Source organism: Equus caballus, chromosome 19, assembly GCF_041296265.1.
Source record: "Equus caballus isolate H_3958 breed thoroughbred chromosome 19, TB-T2T, whole genome shotgun sequence".
Classification (NCBI taxonomy): domain Eukaryota; kingdom Metazoa; phylum Chordata; class Mammalia; order Perissodactyla; family Equidae; genus Equus; species Equus caballus.
In genome coordinates, this window is record NC_091702.1 from 46,282,067 (window position 1) to 46,301,039 (window position 18,973).

Consider the following 18,973-nt stretch of genomic DNA (forward strand, 5'->3'; position numbering starts at 1 on the left):
CAGAGTGTCTTCCCCAGGGCTGGGCTGAGCCAGGCCCTCAGCATCCAGGGTGCACAGGTGTGCACCCACATGCCAAGGGCATCTCGACCACAGTCTAAGGCCTACTTCAGATCAATGATTTATCTGGATCATCTCTGCCTCTTCTCCCCACCATTAGGATGGCTAATCAAGCCCCTACTCTCCCTGAAAGCTCCAGGCACTGATCACGGGCTGCCAGAGCCTTGGGCTGCTTCACTTCATGTTCAAAGTCAGGAGGAGGTGAGCAGCCCCACCTGCTCCCGGGAAGACTGTCATTGAACACCCCCCATACCTTCCCAAACCTCCAGCCCACGTCATACACGAGGGAACCATGGCATATCAGAGCTGGAAGGCAACTCAGACTGGCATCGTCTCCTCCAGCCCCCACTTGTCCAGAAACCGATGCCAAGGAGAGAAAGGGACAGAGCTGGTCTCCGGCAGAACCGGACCACTCCTCATCCACCTCCCGCAGGCTGTAGGATGGCCCTGCAGGGCACTTCTGGGTGTGCAATGAGGGGATTTCATGCTTCTCCAGGGACCTGAGCATCCTACCAAGGAAGACAGAGCCTCTGCAGCCCACACTGCCATTTCAGGTGTAGACTTTCAAGGAGATTGTAGAATCGGGGGAGACGGACCCCTCTCAGGCCCTGGGGAGGGTGTCGTGGCTACTGCCCATACCCAGCAGCTTAGGGGACGCAACCAAGGGCCTCTGTGCCAGGCAGCCCTTCAAGGGCTAGGGGCAACAGGAAGAGGGAAGTCTGCCCTGGGGCTCAAGTAGCCGCATCTGGCCGCGGAAGCCCTGTGGTTGTATGGCTTAACCCTAGCCTAGGAGGGCTTCCTGGACTTCCTACAGGTGTTTACTCAGGAATGAAAGTCTAGGGGCTCCTTCCAGAAGTCCCAGCTCCTGGCATCAGCCCCTCTCCCCCTGTCGGAGAAGTACAGGCTGGGATGCAGCCTGCAAGTGTGGCATCCATGGGCTCCCCAGCCTCCCATCAGGAATCTCCACTCAGAGCCAGGCAGCTGTTGGCTTGCCTGGTATATTTAGAAAAGTCAGGCTCTGGTTGCTCCCTGTTCCCTTGCAAAGTGTGAACTGCACCCATCACATGGAAATGTGATTCACTTCTCAGCAAGCAGGCTGAGCTGCCTCCCACCGCCTCCGAGCAACTCTCCCTCCCTGCCCCGCTCAGCCCTCGCGCAACCGTGTCCTCACGTCTTCCGCGTGGGGCTGAGGGCTCTGGCAACCCCGTGACGGTGGAGAGCTGGTAAAGGCACCTCCACGGCCAAAGGCAGAATCTCTTTGCATCTTATGGCAGCAATGCATTGATCTTACTTAGTCTGTTTTTTTTCTTTCTGGAAATCTGGACGCTTTCTTCCTCACAGCCTCACATCCTTGAGTTCTCAGCACCTCCCCGCCCCGCACACACACATACCCCTGCTCCTCTTGTGGTCTTCAGAAGCCCTGGAGAAGCTCTAGGTCTCGTGGTGAGACCCTTATGGGAACAAGTGCCCTAAAGCGGAGGTTGGACCCTGGCAGCCTGCAGGCTGAACATGACTTTTTTTCCCTTTTTCTAAAATGATATTCTAATTTGTTTTCGTTACCACCATTTTTAAATTGAGAGTTCACATTTAAAAAAATTAATTCCCTGATTCTCTTGAAAAAAAGACCCGGAACTCCAGCAGCCCTGAGCCCCCATCCTGCAGGGCCCATGGCGGGTAGGGGGCTGCCCCCTTTCAACAGGCAGGTTCTCCGGGTTGCCCACCAGGCCGTGTGTCCATTTGTATTCCCTGCCTGAGTGCTGGAGGGTCTGGCTGTATAGCCCCACATATCCAGGGTCCCCTACTACGGCAGGTCTATACCTGTATGAACCTATGTGTAGCCAGTATAAAACAGGTACGTACCCCACGCTGTAAGGACAGGAAGGAGCAGTGGTTTCTCCCTTTCTTCCTTTAATTTCTCACTCTTCACGTCCCTCAGTCTCCAGAGGTTGTCTCCTTTTCCCTCTCCACCCCTCTCTGATGCCCTATATTGTTGGCTGTGCGGTTCCATTTTTGCCGAGCACCAGCCTCCCCAGCCCCTGCCTGGCTCCTTGCAGACGGAGCATCTTGGAGCTTCAGACTCAGGCCTGAGTTTGATTCCTGCTCCACTTCCTGCCCTCACCACTTCCCTGAGCCTCTTTCACGTAAGAGATAGGGACAAATCATGCCAAGTCGGCAGGGTTGTGTGAGAGTTAAATGAGTTGTTGCTCAGCCCACAAGATGGTCAGAGGGAGCTGAGTCTGTTCCGGTGGAGAGCGGAGCAGGGGCTGCGGCTGCCTCTCCAGGAGCTGCAGGACCTCGTGGTCCCAGGAAATAGTCCAAGTGCACAGGCTGCTCCCCAGAGGCCCAGAGGTGGCGGTGCCTTTACCCTCTCAGGGCAAGAACTCCTTTAAATGACAGTTTTCACCTGGTTGAAGGAGACTGGTCAGGCCCAGGCTGGGCTCAAACCCAGGAGGCCGGGCCAGTGGGAAAAGCCGGGGCCTCAGGCTCTGCTTTTCCCTCCTTCCTCCAGATTACCAGCTCCTAGGCTGCCCCAGCCCAGGGCCACAGGCGCATCTGCCCCTGGCCTTCCAGCTGGAACCCAGTCGCAGGTCTGAAGGAAACCAGCAGAGGAGGCCTGGTTGCCTGCACCCCAGGACCAGGGGCGCTGCCAACCCCTCTCCTCCTTCTGGGAGGCACCGGAAGGTGAAAGAGCATTGGACTTTGTAAAGGACCGAGTCACAAAGAGTCCCCCCGCCACTCTCCCCCTCCCTGCCTCTCACTGGTCCCCACATCCTCCTCTGAGCAGTGAGGGGGTGAACTCTGGGAGCTGTCAGGCACCCCCCCTGGCCCTGACACCATGTGATGTGGTTGAGTGGAAAGGAGGAATCCTATGTTCAAGAGGTGCTCACGTGACATCAAATCCACAGGTGCAGGAGGAAAAGCTGACAGTACGGAATAAAAGGTGCATGCAAATCAAGAAAGGCTGATCGGAGGCTTTACGGGGAGAGAAAGGCCTGGGGCAGAAGCGATCTGGTCCTTGCTCAGCATCCCAAGTCTCCCCAGGGTGTCATCTGCCCTCAGGCAACATTGATGGTATTACCATGATGACAATGTTGCCAGGGGACCCAGAAGTATGGAAACCCAGAGACATATCGCCAAATGCAGAGTGACTCTCCCTGTGCAGCCCTAAGGCCTGCGTGACCCGTGAAGAGTAACAGTACCTAATACTGCTCAGCACTTACGGTGTGCCACAGACTGCCCATATTTTTTTTACATATGTTAACCCGTGTGTTTATTCCAACAAGTCTATAGTCAATCCTGTTAGACTCCCATTTTACAGAGAATGGAACTGAGCCACAGAAAGGCTAAGTAACTGGCCCTGGGTCACTTGGCAGGTGAGTGGCAGAGCCTGGATACAAACCCAGAGAGAGTTCCGGAACCTGCACTCGTCATCACTACACTGATGATATTGCTTTTACTTTCCCTCCAAGGCCGTGGTGCTCCACGCTGAGCACTCAGTCCCGCTCTCGCCATCTGAAATCATCCGCAGCTGCAGCCGCTCCACACTGGGTACCAGTGAGCGCCACGTGATGCAGCAATAGGCAAGTGCCTGGAGCTGGAACGTCGTGGAGAACCCCTCTCATCTTCAAGCCAGTCTCTCCACCACACAGAGACAGTAACGGACTTTGTCCCTTTGTCGTCACAGAGAAACATAAAGCAACCACTCAAGTGCCCACAAAGTGACGACGTCCCCACGTCTCTCTTCCCCGTTTTTGTCATCCTGCTCAATCCTAGCAAAAAGGATTTCACTCCAGGGCCTGAGGCAGCTCCCTCTGCCCCTGCAGCCTGGGGCGTCTTCCCTGGAGACTGGCAGGCTCCTTCAGCCCCCTAGAGACATCAGTTCCACATTCACAGAGGAACATTCCCGGAAGCCGACACCACGGAGCCAGGCTGCCTTCGTGCTGGGACCCTAGCAGGAGTGTAGTAGTTACCCTGGGAGAGGAAGGCGTGCCAGGAGGGGCTGGTAGATGGAGAACATAAACAAAGAAAAGAGAAATCAGCTCGGATTCTGCCTGGCCAGGAGTCTGGCAGGTCCCCCCAGCCCTGCAGAGCCCCTGCACTGGGCCCTCCACACTCCTGGGGAGGAATCCCCTCGAGAGCCTGGGGGTGCTGCCCAGGGCGCCCATGGGCTTCCTGAGCCCAGCATGGCCCTGTGTGAGCTCCCTCACTCTCGCCCTCAGGGGCCCAGGGACAAGCGGTTTGATTCTTTTCCACAAGCCTCCCTAAACCTTGCCCTCCCTCATCCTTTTGGGTTCCCCAGGCCTCGGTTGTTTCTCCTGTCTCCCATCAGAGTGCCATGTCCCCATGCTGTAGCAAGACCTGACTTCCCCAGGAGAAGCAAACCAGTCCCCCAGCCCTCTCAGAGCATTAGGATACAGGAAGGAGGGAGAACACAGTGGAGTCATGGAGCCACGCCCCTTGCCAAACCCCCCAGAAGGTTCAGCCTGCCCCACGAGAAGCCCTTTTCCTCTGAAAGCCCCAGGAGTCTGCTGACCCCTGATGTTGGAAGTCGGGACGAGCCTGCCAAATGAGTTTCCCTTCTTCCAGACAGGACGGAGGAGCAGGTTTGCTGCTGGTGGGGAAAGCGGAGTGAACACTCTCCAAAGCGGGGGCACAGTCTCCACTTAGGGGCTCTGTCAGCCTATAGGACTCCCTGCACTGTGACCACATGGCCTGCCCACCTTTGAAGCCAGGCTGTTCCTGGTGGGCTAGGCATACACCAGAAGGGACAGCAATGCTTGGACCAGGTTCCCTGGGTCAGCCGATCGCTATCCCAATGAAGAGGGTAGCCTTACCCTTCCTTGATGTGGATCTGAAGGACTTCAGGGGGGCTGGGGGAGAAAACGGGGAGATCGCTCACAGTGACTCAAGCCAACAGGTGTCTGGAGGAGAGCTTGTATATTACAGGCTGAGATCAAGCCACAGTAGGGCCAGGTGGCTCCGGACGCTCACAGGGAGAAGCCTTACTGGCCTCTTCCAGCTTCTGGGGGCTCCAGGTTTCCTGGGCTTATGGCCACACACCCTGTTCCTCTGTCCTCACAGGGCCTTCTACGCTGTGTCTCTGTGTCTCAAATCTCCCTCCTTTTCCTTCCTTTCATAGGAACATGAGTTGTTCACTAAGGGCCCACCCTAAATCCAAAATGACCTCAACTCAAGATGAGATCATAATCTCCTTTAACATCTTAAAATGAGATCTTTATCCTTAATTATATTTGTAGATATTACTTCCAAATAAGGCCACATTTGCAGGCTAGGACTTGGGCATATCTTTTTGGCGGACACCGTTCAACCTACTACACTCAGTTCTCTCATCTATAAAATGGGGACAAGAGGAGCACCTGCCTCACAAGGCTGTGAGGATCACCAGGGTTCGTACCCTCCAGCACTTAGAGCGGTGCCTGGCCTGTCGCTCATCCTTCAAGATGCCCCTCAATGGAACTTGCTCTGAGCCCCAGCCCCTTGCCCCTCCCCCAACAAAGCCACTGCCTGCACAGCTGCTTCCGCGGCCTCCATAGACCCTCCAGCTTTATCCCGGGGCCTTTATGAGCAGGATGGAGGCTGGTTTCCTCTGCCAGCCCACTGGCTCCTTTAGATAAAAAGCTCGATCATGTTCATCTCTTTTTTTTAAAAAAATAACCGTTTTGAGTCATACGAAAATATCTTGGGTCACGGGCAATAATGTGTGTATAGAGGCATTGCAGAGCAGATATATCTCATTATCATAAGCCCAAATGTTTCCTGGTTTTCTCCTGACCATTTGATTGGTCCCTTTCCCCCTTGTCTCCCCAGCATCCAGGCCAGAGCCTGCCACATGGGGGTGGGGCACAGATAGGTGATAAATGGAAGGAGGAAGGCAGCCTGAAGGTCGGAGCAGGAATCCAGGAGCAGGGGAAGGGGACAACTGGGGGACACAATGGGTCCTGAGGGGGTGACAGGACCTTGGAAGAAAGGCCCTGGGGCTGGGGGCGGGGGTGCAACTGTGGTACAGCAGTGAATGCCAGCAGTTGAGAGCGATGACATGGGACCCGGCATCGAGGTAGCTCCCAGCCTGGATCCCTGACACATCCTGGAGAGCTAGCCAGACAAGAGAGGCCTGCTGTCGCCACTGGCTCGGCCACGTAAACGGCACATCAGTGACTTCTGTTTTTGTGGCCTGTTTACTATATGACTAATTACCATGTATCATCACAGCAGTTATGTATATAATTATGTGGCAGATTAATTTGTTATAAGCTTCATTTAATTATACGGCTGAACTCTGATTGCTAAGTCTCTACTACCCCAAAACAAAAACAAAACACAACAAAATTTGAAGGCCCTTTGCTCCCCTCCGCGTTCACAGTTGGAGAAGGCAGATAGGACCCGGCCCGGCCTCTGTGGTGGAAGTAGGTTCCCCGGCTGGAGGCGCCACTGTGGCTGTCGTGGAGAACTGTCTTGTACGGAGCCCTTGCTGTGCGGGGTTGAGGGTCTCAGACGCGCTCGCCCGGCACAGCAAGCTGGCTAATGCCCATTTAACATGCACGCTGGTTGGGCGCCTCTAAAGCCTTGAATGGGGTCGGTTCCCTCTACTTTCCTGGGCTCAGGGAGGGGTCATCCAGCTCCAAAGCTGGGATATGGCTGGGATGACCTCAGAGCCCCTCCTGGGTGTCTGAGTTCACTCCAAGTGGGTCTGTCCTGCTCCTACCCCCATAGCCCCTGCTCTGGCCAGTGACTTGACTACTAGCCCGCTTGTTCTTCACCTCTGCCTTCCTCATGTTCTCTCGTCCCTTCTCTGTCTCTCCTGTCCCTGGTTTCTACAGTGACAAGTACCATAGAAATGCTGACGGACTCCTCAGTTTCCAGCCAGAGAGCCAAGCTGGGAAGAGGCAGGAAGCCACAGAGAGAACAGCCAGCCAAGATGTGTGGCAGAGCCGTGACCCTGACATTTTCAGGGGACAGAGGAGACCCCTGTGGAACCCCTGCCGGATCTCTGCACGTCCCAGCCAGCCCTTTCAGTCCATTCTGACTGTGGAAGTTCTTTCTCTCATCCAGCCTCACTCTATCTTCTCATCTTGTAAGACAGTTTCTTCAGTCTCTCTCCTCAGTGAGATTAACCCACAGCCCATCAGCATCCTTTGAGGAAGCCCTTTTGGAGACCTGGAGGTCTTGATCCACTCTCCCCACTCCCACTCCACTCCTGCCCCCAGCCCTCACATGCCAAGGCCTTCTCAGGACCGCCTGCTCTTAGATCCTTCCACGATAGCAGTACGGGTAGCTAACACTCATGGGGCACCATGGCCACGGTCCCCACCAACACGTTCAGACCTGGTCTCACTTGCTCTTCCGGTGGTCCCATGGAGTAGGTGCTGTCATTACCATCACTGTTCCACAGAAGGAGAGTGAGGCACTGAGAGGCTGAGGAACTTGCTCAGGACACAGCTGGTAAGTTTGGAGGCAGGATTTGAAACCACGTTTGTCCTGTTCTAGATCCCATGCTCCTAACCTCTACATGATAGCACCTCCTCTCCCATCACCCATTCAGCAAATATTGGCGAGCATCTTCGAGGCCAGACCCTGTGCTGGGTGCTGAGGTTGGACCCGCAGACAAGGCGGAGATGGACGGGCCCTGGTGGAGCTTACACCCAGGCCCACCTGGCACCCATGTGCAAGCTTTGTTCTCCTGGAGCTTTGGGAGGCCCGACATGGGCTGCGGGTGGGGTGGGAACCGGTAGCCCCAACTCCATTCCCAGCCGAAGAGGCACATTATTTGGGATGACCAGCTCGCCACACAGCAAGCTTCGGGTAAGGTGCCACTGTTAGGCCTCACGGCCTCACTGGGCAGTCTCCCATCCCCTAAGCTTGAACATCAGCTGGGCCTTCCTCCTGCTGGGTTGGCCCTCCTGGGGGGCAAACCTCCCCCAACATCCTTCCCTTTGGTTTCTTCAACCCAACATGTTCCAGCTAGAAAATGGGCCTGCAACGCTGACTGACTCTCCCATCTGCTGCCATCCCACCTGAGGGGAACCTCACCAGTCAACAGGGCTACATCTGTGGGCTGCTGAAAGGCAGACAGAAATACTGGGGAGCGGGGGCTTGACTGTGCCCAGGCAGGCCTACCTTCATCCCTGCAGAGGAGCTGGGGGACCTGAGGCAGAGAGAAGTGATGCTCCCTTCCCCTGAGAGCTGCCTGCTGCAGCCCAAGGGGCTCCCATGGGAAGGCAGGAGGCTCTCTCTGCTGACCCAAGGGCTCTGCAGACCCAGCCACCCTGGGAGGGGTGGGGGAGAGAAGGATCGGCCTGGACCCTGACCCAGCCCTGGTGAGGACTTAGCTAAGGAAAGGACTACCTCTCCTTGAGCAATTACTGTGTATCAGACCCTTGACATACCCTGGGAGAAGAGATGTTTTCATTCCACTGATAAGAACACTAAATCTCAGAGAGGTTAAATAATTTTGTTGAGGTCACACAGTGAGCAAACGATAGTTCTATCTAACAGGTCTAACTACAAAGTCGATGTCCTTTCCAGCACACCAGATAGCCTCCTTTAGGAGCCAGAACCAGGGAACACAGCTTCCAGAGGCCTCCCCACTCCTCAGAGAAAAGGAAAAAACCCATACACATGGAGGAGCTTCCATGTGTTATGGTCCCTATGCAGCCACATAGGGACAGGCCAGTCAGCCCCACCCTTCCTCAAGTATCCTCAGTGGAGAGATGCCCCAAAAAGTGGAATGTGATGGCTCATGAGCCACACCCTCACCATATCCCCACCACGTCCCCACCCCCATGATGAGGGGCTGCTCTGCTCTCCAGGCAGCTCTCACCCAAACCACAGTCCCAGGATGGCAGGGACTTCTGACTTCCCACTAGCCCGAAGCCGCCCCATCTCTCTGAAGGTGGGTGTCCAGCAAGGGATGAGGGGAAGATTACCCCTGAGCAGGCAGCGCTTCTCAAGTGTGGTTAGGGGGCAGCATCCACCTCACTGAAATCCTGGATCAGGATTATGGGGGGTGGGGCTGGAACCTGTGTTTCCACAAGCACCCAGGTGATTTCGATGCACCCCGGAGTTTGAGAAGCATGAACCAGTGGACAAGCCAGGAGCTAATCCAGATCGTGAGACAACTGAGGGAGTGAATTCATTAATGCAGAGCTTGGGAATAAGCTCAGAGCACACTGTACGTCCCCACATGCATGCATCAGAAGGAAAGGCCACCGTGTGGCTCCCTCTCTGGGATAGGGGGCCTCCTGCCACAGGGATCCTTCTCCCTCCACCTGGTGAATTCTTCCTTCTCCTTCAGGTTTTCTCTCTAACATCACTTCTCAAGGAAGCCCACCCCAGGAACCCCTGGGTCCAGTCCCCCGCAACTGCTCTTGTGCTCTGTATTTCTCCTTCCGAGCCCTGGTACAGGTGTTACCAAATGCGCATGCGGTTTGTAGGTCAGGCTCTGTGTCAAAGCTCCAAGAGGCAGGGATTCTCGCCTTGTCCACAGCTGTATCCCCAGCATGCGCACTGTGTCTGGCACATAGTAGGCACTCACGGGTATTTGTGGAACGCATTACTCAGGTTGGAAAGCTGAGAGGAGTAAGCTCAGGTAGAAGGAAAGAAATGTGGGAAATAGACCGTGCCCTGTGGTTTGCAGGGCCTGTCCCCATGCAGGAATTGCTCAGCCCACATAGGAATTTCACAGGGCCGTGGGAGCCTCTTGCAATGGAATCATCTCCTCTACCCCCAGCCCTGGTAGGACAGTTGCTCCCTGCATCCAAGCTCTTCTGTTCTCAAACATCCCTGCAAATGCAAGTTGCTTAGTTCTCCTCCTGTATTGCTCATGACAACAATGTGTGCTCTTTGCTGTTAGGGAAGTTCTTCTTTGAGTCTGACTCCTATGTTTCTTATGCTTTTTTTTTTTTTTTTTTTGCTGAGGAAGATTCACCCTGAGCTAACATCTGTGCCAATCTTCCTCTGTTTTGTATGTAGGCTGCCACCACAGCATGGCCACCAACAAGTGGTGTACGTCTGCACCCGGGAACCGAATCCAGGCTGCCAAAGCAGAGCATGCCAAACTGAACCACTAGGCCATAGGGCCAGCCCCTTCTATGCCATTTTTATCCCCCTTTCCCTCTCCTCTTGAACACAGACTCTAATAATATCAGAACTAGACAAGAGCTTAGAGATGACCAAGAAAGTAGCTTTTAAGTCTTTGTTTTTTCTAAGCAGGAAAATCCCTTTTTCAAAAAATGAGAACCTGAATCCTAAAATGTGAGGCCAACAAAAGGGGAGCAGCTTGGATTGATATAGGGGTGGGAGCTCTCCCAAGGCATCCCCCAGGAGCTCCAAGGAACCCAGTTTTAAAACCAATGGTCAGATTCAAGTCTGACACTTTGTGGCCAAGAAAATCCAGAGAAGCGAAATGATCTGCCCCAGCCAGGACCACACCCAGGGCTTTCCTGTTCTGAAGTTCACAGCCAACGTTATTGGACTTCAGTGACAATGGCAATGTTTGGTCCTCTGCAGTTGTGCTTTGTAAAAAGTATGTTCAGGTGTTACTTGGGGGCTATGTGTTTTGTGTTTTCTCCTTTGTGATGGCACTTAATATGCCAAAAAACTCAACAAGAAATTGGCAAAGGAAGTTATACAAACATATTTCACAAATCTCCAGATCTTTGAACAAAGATGGTGATCACATTTTCCCAAACATTTCCACAAAAGGCTGCAGAGTAAGGCCCATCTTTTTTGTGTTATTTCCTTATTTATTTCTTTTGGAGTGCGTTTTGAGCACAAACCATGCCATCGTAAGAAAGAGCCAATTGGATTGAGAAATGGTGGCGTCCTTTGTGCTGGGACTCATTAAGTCTCTCAGCCCCAGGGACCTGGAGATTTTCATGGAACCTATTTTCTTCTAGGGATTGTTAACATAATACCCTAATTGGAGCACTGAGGGTCCTATTAGCGGCCAGCTCAGTGCTCTGAGAGAGCACACTACCAAGGACAAGGGGAAAGGTCTAGGCTTCCTCTTGGATTTCCCGTGAACCACACCCTCTCTACCCCACACTCTCACCCTGCCCTCCACCTTCTGCCGGCTCTCAGACCCCAGAGCAGAGGAGTGTGATATATCTCATGGGAGTGGTGTCAACAGGGGCTGGACTATTCCAGCACTGACGGGTCACCCATCTTCCATGTGCCACCCTTAGGACATTAGTCAGTAGAGTCATACTGTGGATGCCATTGATTAATCTTCTAGTATGATCCAGGCACTGTGCTAGTTCACCTAATCCTGACAACAAGGAATGACGATATTGTTATCGCCATTTTGAAGACAAGAACACTGATTATTCAGAGGTGCTTGGGCTGAGACAAACATTATTTCACTTAACATTTGCATACATGATTTCATCTAATACTAATAGTGGTTAACTCTTCACTATGTTCAAAGTTCACTATGAATTCCGGGCTCACTATATTCAAAGAAGTTCACATATATAAACTCATTTAGTCCTCACAAGAACCCTATGAAATGGCGTATTATTATCGTCCCCATTTTATATATGAGAAAAAGGAGGCTAGTTTTTCTATTGCTGAGTAACAAATCACCCCAGCATTTGGCCACTTCAAACGACAAATATTTGTTGCCTCACAGTTCCTGTGGGTCAGGGATCTGAGAACAGCTTCAAGGGTGGTTCTGGCTCGTGGTCTTTCATGAGGTTGCCGTCAAGATGTCATCAGAGACTGCAGTCATCTGAAGGCTCAGCTCAGGGAGGAGCTGCTTCCAAGTTCCTTCCATGGACCTCTCCACAGGACTGCCTCACAACCTGGCAGCTGGCTTCCCTCAGGCCAAGTGATCCAAGAGAGAGTGAGAGAGAGCACCCAAGATGGAGGCCACCGTCTTTTTATAACCCAACCTCAGAGGCGACATTCCATTACTTCTATTCTGTTAGTTAGAAGTGAGGCAATAAGCCCAGCCCACACTCAAATGGCAGAGGATGACACAAGAGCATGAATAGGAGGAGGGGGAGATTGGGTCATCTCAGAGGCTGCCTACCACAGCGAGTCACTGAAGTTTCTCAGCCTCAGTTTCCTCAACTGTAAAATGGGAATCATAATAGTATCTACCTCAGAGCTCTTTTAAGGCCTCAGTGAGACAATACCTATAAAGAGAACAGAACAGTGCCCTGCAAACAATGAGTGAGGGCTCCATAAATGTGAGTCACCGTCAACACCGAGGCTGGAAGCTGCTGGAGGGCAGGGACCGGTCTTGGTGGCATCTGTCCCTTTAATGCCTGTACTCCCTTTCACTCCACTGATGCCGGATACTGACAGTGCCAGTGCGGGAGCGGGCAAGGAGGCAGTGCCTGCCCTCAGAGAGCAGCCCTTCCTGCCATTCCCTAGGCCTGAGGGAGAGGCCTCCTCAGGGTCATCAGGAATGTCCTCTCTGAGCCAGGCAGGGCACAGGGGTCAAGAGTATCCAGGGGCTCTGACTCCTGCTGGCTCTCAGCCTACTCTACCCAAGATGGTTGAGCAAGGCAGGTTGCCACAGGGGGCTGGTCCTCGTTGAGAATCTAGCCCTCCTCCTGTGGGCCCTGGCTTGGCAGAGTCCCCAAACGCTGCCCAGTCTGCTCCCAAGAGAGGCTGGCAAAAGGGCAAGGAGAACTCTGGAATGCTAGACCACCCGTGAATGGCAACAGTAACTGTTTGTGGCTCCCTGACGCTTGCCATCAAGGAATAACATGCTGCCCTCTAGGGTGCTTGGTGATGGTGGCAGCGGCTTGGCATTACTGACCTGGAGCTCAGGGAAAGGAGCAGAGGGGAGGGGCAAGGAGGGGGCCAAATCCTCGGTGAAGAACCACATACCCTGCCAGGCTGCAGATGGGAAAGGGAGACCGAGCACAGTGGAGAAGCGATGGGCTGGGCTGGAAGGGCACAGGCTGTAGTCATGGATTTGACTCACAGCTCAACCTCTTGTCTGCTGGGTGACTTTGGACAGGCTGCTTCACTTCCCTTCATCTCTGATTCCTCATCCACAAAATGACCTTCCACCTCGCACAGAGGTCATGAGGATCAGCACTACAGATGTATGTGAGCCACTCCAAAAATGGACCCATTGTTATCAGCCTGGAGTGGCGGAGAGGGCGCTTAGAGAAAGAGAAGTCGAAAGCTAAGTAATCTGTTTTGTTTTATAAATTTTATTGAAGTATATATCCATATAAAAAGCACATGTATCATAAGTGTACAGCAAGACAAAATTTCACAAAGTGAACACAGATGTGTGACCAGTATCCTGATCAAGAAACAAAACATGACCAAAACCCCCAAATCTGCTTCATGTTCCCTTCTGGTTCCTATCCACCTGCAGGCAGAACCACTATGCTACCTTCTAAGATGTTGCTGTCGTGCTTTATTTAAATGGAAGCAGATGGTCTGCCCTCGTTTGGGTCTGTCTTTTTGGCTCAACACAGTGTTCAAGATATTCGCCCGTGTTGTCACCCCTGTGATTGTGGTTTGCTAGTTCTCATTGCTCTGTAGTGTGCCGTTGGGTGGATATACTCCTAAAAAGTCATTTATTCATCTGACTGTTGATGGCCTTTGGGTTGTCCTCAGCTTGGGACTCTTAAAAATAGTGGTGCCATGAACATTCTCATTCATGTGTTTATTGGATGGATTTAGGATGGAACTACTGGGTCAGGGGTCATCCTTACTTACAGCTTTGGTAGGTGCTGCCAGTTTCCAAAGTGTTTGTACTAACATACACTCCCACCAGCAGTGAACGAGAGCTCTCCTTTCTGTATCTCCTTGTGCACACTTGGTATTGTCACTGTTTTCATTTGAGTCATTCTAGTGGGTGTGTAGTGGTGATTTTGATTGTGGTGTAATGGTGATTTTTAATTTGCATTCCCTTGATGACTAGCGGGGAGAAGCACCTTTTCGAGTGTTCATTGGACATTTGGGTATGAATCTAAGTCAGCTGATTTCCGTCCTTGATGGGGCTGCTCTAGAGAATTGACTCCCTCCCTTGAGATTTTGGATTTCACAAAGGAGTAAAATGTGGGGGTTCAGCCACAGAATTGCCAATTAAAACGAGACAAACTACCATCTGTGACAAGTATTACCGACTGGTTCAAGCAACTCCATCCGCTATGGGAGCAGGCTTTAGAGCTCCAGGTCTGCACGTGACCCACGCTCTGCCAGGCAGGCATGCTGGCATGAGAGTGGGAAGGTGGAAGTGTGGCCAAGCATGCGTTTTTGCTGCTTCCGCTGATTCTTTTGGACGGCTTGGGGATAAAGACATTTGGTTCTCCTGGGATGGCAGTAGCAGAGATCTCAGGCCCAGGCTCTGGTTTTGTGGGTGTCAACAGGCAGACACAGGGCATCCGTTTTGCCAAGAAGGATCACATGGACCACTGCCAAGATGAGGTGGTGCTGGAGCCGGCTGATGGGGCCGGTGGCTTCCTGACTCCCCGGGTTCCTGATTATGGCAGAGATGGCAGAGCTCTTGGCAGGCTAGTTCTACCCTGTTGGGGAGGCATTCCCAGAAACCCCCACCTACGTCTGCCCCACCAGCCCTCCCAATGATTTTGTAAAGTCCTAAATCCCTGTATTAAATTCTTTCCTGCTTAAAAAAGCTAGAGTGATTGCTACACCTGCGATTAAACCCTTACTGATATACTGTGATACACTGATACCACCATTTCATGAAGGAAAATATTATAAGATCAGAAAATGGGAAGAATATAATCCTAAAATAAAATGTTCAGTCCCACGAAAAGCCCTTTTTCCTTTTCTCATTTGCCAGTGGAAATTTCAACACTTGTGGGCTCTAAAGGAAGAAGTGAGTTTAGGAGAGGAATTGAAAGGGAAAACACAAAGAGTGGCCCCTGAAATGGGACGTGAGAAAGTTGATATGTTCGACATTTTAACCATAGTACCAGGAGTAACATTCCTCTGGTACTGATAGTATCCTGAACTCATTTATAATGCCACGAATAATAATGTCTCCATGAGTTCTTTCACCCTGATCCGGAGTTGAGGGTCAAAAAGAGCTTTTGATAAGGAGGCGTGTCGGGCCAGAGCCGTTGTAGCTGTGTCTCCCAAAATAATTTGAGTGCTCATTAGTAATATTTGGTTAGTTAGTTATTTGGTATTTTAAATGGTAATAACAGGATTCAGAGAAACAACTCCTGAGAGGAAAGAGAGGAGCTGGAGTGAGGAGCCAACCAAGAGGACCTGGAGAGGCAGCCCTGGTGGTGATGAGGTTTGCTGGGTATTTGGGATCCAGGAGGGCCTGTCTGCCAGCCTTGCTCTGCTCCATGGCTGCAAAGGCCTCAGTGCTGAAGCCTGGCTGGGGAAGGAGGTATCCAGGCTAAAAGCTGGGCATGGGCCGTGGTGACGATGGCAGCCGTTGGGGACGGGGTGGGGTGTAGCTCTTTCTTGATGCTGTCAGCTGAGTCTGGCTGGTAGGGTCAAGGAGAGGGATGAATGACACCTTGAAGGAGCTCTCGAGATGGAAGCCCCTCAGTCATCCTCTGGCCCAGTGATATGAAGCGATGCTTTCTTTCTCTCTCTCTTTTCCCCCTTTTTAATAGTTGATAATGGAAATTTTCAAACAAACAAAAAGTAGAGAGAATAGTACCATAAACCCCCATGGACCCATGACCCAATGACAACAATCATCAACTTACCAGCCCACTGATTTTTAAGCGGTTTTTAGCCTCCGACTCTCTGCTCAGATAAAACCTCATGTATGTGTAGCTGAATGAAATTATGAAATATTTCCTTATGTTTTTTCCCAGTTCCTTTCTCCCATTCAAGCAGATCTTGGGAGAGCTACCAATACCTAGGAGAACGTAAAGGGTTTGCAAGGGAGTTTAGAGACTGGGAAGGAGTCTGCATGCATTTGCCAGGGCTGCAAACAAAATACCATGGACTGGGTAGTTTACACAACAGAAATTTATTTTCTCACCGCTCTGGGGGCTGGAAGTCTGAGATCAAGGTGTCAGCAGTGCTGGTTCTTTCTGAGCACTGGGAGGGAACTCTTTGTTCCAGGCCTCTCTCCTTGGCTTGTAGATGGTCGTCTTCTCTCTGTCTCTTCATATCGTCTTCTTTCTATGCATGTCTGTGCCAAATTTCCTCTTCTTGTAAGGACACCAATCATCTTGGATTAGAGCCCACTCAAATGACCTCATTTTTACTTGATTATCTCTATAAAGACCCTATCTCCAAATAAGGTCACATTCTGAGGTATTGGGGGTTAGGACTCCAGCATATCTTTTTGGGGGGGACACAATTCAACCCATAACAGGGACTCACCGGCATAGACTGAATGAATCCCTTAAAGAAACACGAAAGGAAATTCCCCCCAGGCTAGGAAGAGTTTTCCCGGGATGGAGGGTAGGCTAGAGAGAAGAGTCTGTGGGATAAGGAAGAGAAAGAGGGGACATTGGTCAGCTTCCAAAAGGCACCCATGTCCCAGGAGTGGCACGGAATCAGCAGAGACAGCTGGACCCACAGGGACCACTGGACAGACATACGGCTTGTTAGTGGACACTTGTGTCCCAGAAGTGAGGCACTGCCTGAGAGGAGAGCTCCAAGAATATTTGGGGTGAATATTTCATCCAGCTTCTGGGACTCAGTCCACAGTCCTGGGAGTCAGAAATTAATTTAGAAAACAGAAGAATTGATATTTTCTGTACTTCCTGAGTTTGCCAGCTGTGAGTAATATCTGCCAAACATAAAATAGACAAAAGCAGGATGGTTCCAGGGGGACAAGCCTGGCTCCTCCAGCCCTTGCAGCATCCTACGGCAATCCAAGGAGTCCTAGGGTTCCAGGAAACTCAGTTTGAAAACACTTAGGGACCACCCCTCCCTGCTTGTTCCATACACAAGGACTCGGAGGATCAGAAGAGGAAAAGAGCTGCCCGTGGGCAAGCACAAGGCAGGTTAGCAGCAGAGCCAGGCTGGAACCCAGTGCTCCGGATTTCTGCCAGGACACTTTCCTGGTGGCTTCTTCAAAGATTTCCCAAGGATGCTGATGCTGTATCTTTGATCCACATCCAGCTCCTCTCCGGGTAGGTGTCTTACTGCACTGCAGACGCTGAGTCCCTGAGCCATCCTGGAATGGGCCTGGAATCACTTCTTGGGACCTTGTCAGGTTTTTGTTGTTTTGTCAGCTGTTTAACAGATGTGCAGTGTCCTGTGTGCTTTTGACACCTTCCCATTAATCTCTGAGGGCGTCTTTGCTTTCTAGCCCAATGAAGCATCCCAGGTTCACCTTGTCCTTCTCCTCCCTGGGGAATTATCCCTGGAATAAGCCATTTATTCCTGGTTCTAAGTTGAGTTTTATGAGCAGTTTCACAAGAAGAGGGTTTGGGAAATTATGACGTTAGGGGGAAAACACCATCAAAAATTTCTTTTGTAAGACAGATTTGATTATTCTACGGTCAGATCATTCCCCACACACTGAGGTAATCCCCCTGTGGAGAAATGGCAGAGACCTTCCTCCTTGAATTTGTCTCCGGCGTCTTTTAATATATTCCTTTCTGCTTCAACTTTAACTAGTTAAAGTGGATTTTCTTCTCTGTAATTAACCCTCATCAATGGAGTGATTGATAGCAGGATGGTGGCAAGCAACAGACTCTCAGGGAAATGAGAATCTGAGATTGGATATCTGACCTAGTTGGATTCGAAAGCAACAATGATCCTATTGACTCTAGGAGATACTATTCTGGTAGTCCACAACATACAGTGGCACACAGTTCTCACCTGTGGTCAGCTGTGATAAAGACACAGCTTTGGAGGGCAGAGTGGCTGCTGAGATAAACCATTGTGGGGAGAACAAGGAACATAAATCTGCGGAATGGCTGCTTCAAACTACATGGAGAGCTTAAGGAAAGAAATGACCTCAGGGTTTTCTTTTCTTCCTCTTTAAATATATGCAGACATAAACTGCACGTATTTAAAGTATATAATTTGATGTTTTGACATATATATGTGTATATATATACAGGCGCACACACACACCCCTGTGAAACCATCACCACAATCAAGATAATGAAAACCCATTACCCCCCCAAGTTTCCTTGAGCCCTTTGCAATCAATTCCTCCCACTCTGCCTTGCCCCCCTGCCATTCCCAGGCAACCACTGACCTACTTTCTCTCACTGTAGATTAGTTTTCATTTTCTAGAATTTTTAATAAATGGAAGCACACAGTATGTACTCTCCTTGGTCTGGCTTCTTCCACTCAGGGTAATTATTAGAATCATTTTGAGGTTTATTCATGCTGTCAAATGTATCAATAGTTCATCCCTTTTTATTGTTGAGTAGTATTCCATTGCATGAATATACCAGAATTTGTTTATCTGTTCACTTGTTGATGGATATTTGGGTCACTTCTAGTTATGAATAACGCTGCTATGAATATTAGTGGATAGGTCTCTGTGTGGACATGTTTATATGCTTTTATTTTTCTTGGGTAAATATCCAGGACTGAAATTGATGGATTATGTGGTATGTGTATGCTGTATGCTTAACTTTTTAAGAAACTGCCAAGCTGTTTCTCAGTGGTTGTACCATTTTACATTCCCACCAGCAATGTGTGAGAGTTCTAGTTGCTCCATATCCTGTCCAACACTTGGTGTGGTCACTCTAATTTTAGCCATTTTGATAGGTGTATAGTGGGATCTCAGTGTGATTTTAATTTGCTTTGCCCTGATGACTAATGATGTTGAGCATCTTTTCATATCCTTATGTGTAATCTATATATTTTCACCAATTTTTAGTGAAGAGTCTGTTCAAATTTTTTGCCCATTTTTATTGGGTTGTTTTCTCATTATTGAGTTTAGAGTTCTTTATAGATGCTGCATACAAATCCTTTATCAGATATGTAATCTGCAAATAATTCTCCTAGTCTG